The 2,069-nt window shown below is 50.8% G+C and overlaps 1 non-coding gene across 1 annotated transcript; it reads right to left on the reverse strand.

The window, feature by feature from the left end:
* Positions 1–215: 215 nt before the first annotated feature.
* LOC135271734 (small Cajal body-specific RNA 16) lies at positions 216–399 on the reverse strand. Its single transcript, XR_010339870.1, has one exon. It is a non-coding gene; the product is annotated as a small Cajal body-specific RNA 16 (non-coding RNA).
* Positions 400–2,069: the final 1,670 nt, after the last annotated feature.

Here is a 2,069-nt window from a genome sequence, read left to right on the forward strand (position 1 = left end):
GATCATTTAACCTTGTCTCCCGAAGTGGGCTGTAGCTGCTGAAAACAATGGCCATGAGTTTGCTTCATCTCTGTATCCCTAACATTAACATGATGTCAGGCCAATGTATCAACAAATGTTTACTGAGTGAAAGACGTGACAGTATCATTGTTTATGAAGTTTTGAAAACCAAGTGACCTCTGATACTATCTACAACCATTCTCTTTAAATGTAGGTCCTGTTTGCAGTATCATACATGATCATCAAACTGCTGCTAGAATGTTCACACCTGTTACTGCAAATTCAAAACCCAGGAAAGACTTCTGGGAATTTACTTTAGGTCAGGGTTGGGCTGCCTGGTACAATGCTGCACCCACAAGTGGGCAGGTTCAACAACACAGGAGCCTTTCCCCAGACCATGTGCCTTGAACACTTTGTCTCCATGCGTGACATACCTGGATCCCTGGCTGAGGTTGCTTCGAATGCTCTTATCAACGAGGAGCAGGAAGAAAATAGTGGTTGCTACGGCCTCAGCCAACAGTCGGTGTATATTTCTCATTTTCTGTTGAAACCTTGGGGAAAAAGTAACATAACGTGCTTTAAAAGGACAACAGTCATTCGATGCTCACCACACTCCTAGAAACCCGGGCTAACCCTGCCAGGGATCCCAATGCTTTTCTGCTGGCTAAGGGGCCTCCCTACAGCTCCTCACTCCAATTTCGGTGGCTGTGTGCGGGCCAAGTTCCCTTTTGTCTCCTCCCGTCCAAGCTCCAGTTGAGATGGGACGAGCAGTCCCTGAAGTGCCGGGAGCCGACTGGGGGGCTCTGGTCTCTGGTCACCCGGTCAGTGCCTCCAGTCCCTGGCAGAGCTCCGATCGTCCCGGGGCGGGCCCAACTCCGCAAGCTAGGGCCGGTGGCGGCGGAACTGTGATCAGGGGTGCCCTGCGTCATCCTGCGGTCCCCGAGTCAGCGACCACCAGGAGGCGAGAGTGTGTTTCCCCTCCAATAGGACAAAGCACGCGTCTCCAGTTGCTCCCCACTCCCCTAGGCGGAAGTGGCTCCGCCAGCAACTTCCGGCCGGAAGTGAGAACTTACCATAGAGATAGCAGCTAGAGGGTCACCCTAAATTTGGCTCTGGGTCCTCCAAGGCGGATTTAAAGGGGTCGCAGCCCGCGCGAGGTGATTAATGGGAACTAATAGCCTGGGACAGAGGGAAGAGCCCTGGAGCGAGGGAAGCAGAAGGAACATCCCATTTCTTGAAAGCATTATCCCTCTACTCCTCATGCAATCCTCTGAATTAAGTGCAAAGAACACTCCTGTCTTGCAGATGAGAAAATGGGCTCTCCGGAGATGCTTGGTTACTTTCCCAAGCACAGCCGGCCAGGAAGTGGCAGAGCTGGGTTCACACCTAAGTCATTTCTGCTCCAAACCCAATGCCCTTTCCACCACCCCAGGTGGAAGGAAGGAGAAGCTTAAGAGGAGAGGGGCTACGTGAAGATGCAGGCCGACCTGGCCTATTAGGACACCCCTGGAAAGCCTATTTCTCCAAAAGACCTGGTACATTCTAGACAGTTCAGTGTCCCTGTGGGCACACAAAACAATGAACAGGAATCTTGCTCTGAATCTAATCTCACAACCAAGGAAGAATTGCTGGACCTTGCGTCAGAGGCGTTTGAACCAGAGCAACTCCATTTTGAATAAGGACTATGTCAAATAAGGCTGAGACCTCCTGGGCTGCATTCCTAGGTCACATAGGTCCTAAAGACCTTGCTGATGGAACAGGCTGCAGTAAAGAAGCCGGCCAAAACCCACCCAAACCAAGATGGCTATGAGAGTGACCTCTGGTTGTCCTCACTGCTACACTCCCACCAGCGCCATGACCATTTACAAATGCCATGGCAACATCAGGAAGTTATCCTACAGGGTTTAAAAAGGGGAGGCATAAATAATCCACACTTTGTTTAACATATCATCAATGAATAACCATTTTTTAAAAAGGCGGGTGCACTGGCTCATGCATGTAATCTCAGCACTGTGGGAGGCTGAGGCAGGCAGATCACTTGAGGTCAGGAGTTCGAAACCAGCCTGACC

Source organism: Aotus nancymaae, unplaced genomic scaffold, assembly GCF_030222135.1.
Source record: "Aotus nancymaae isolate 86718 unplaced genomic scaffold, 86718_ANA_hifiasm-v0.15.2.pri h1tg000089l, whole genome shotgun sequence".
Lineage (NCBI taxonomy): Eukaryota > Metazoa > Chordata > Mammalia > Primates > Aotidae > Aotus > Aotus nancymaae.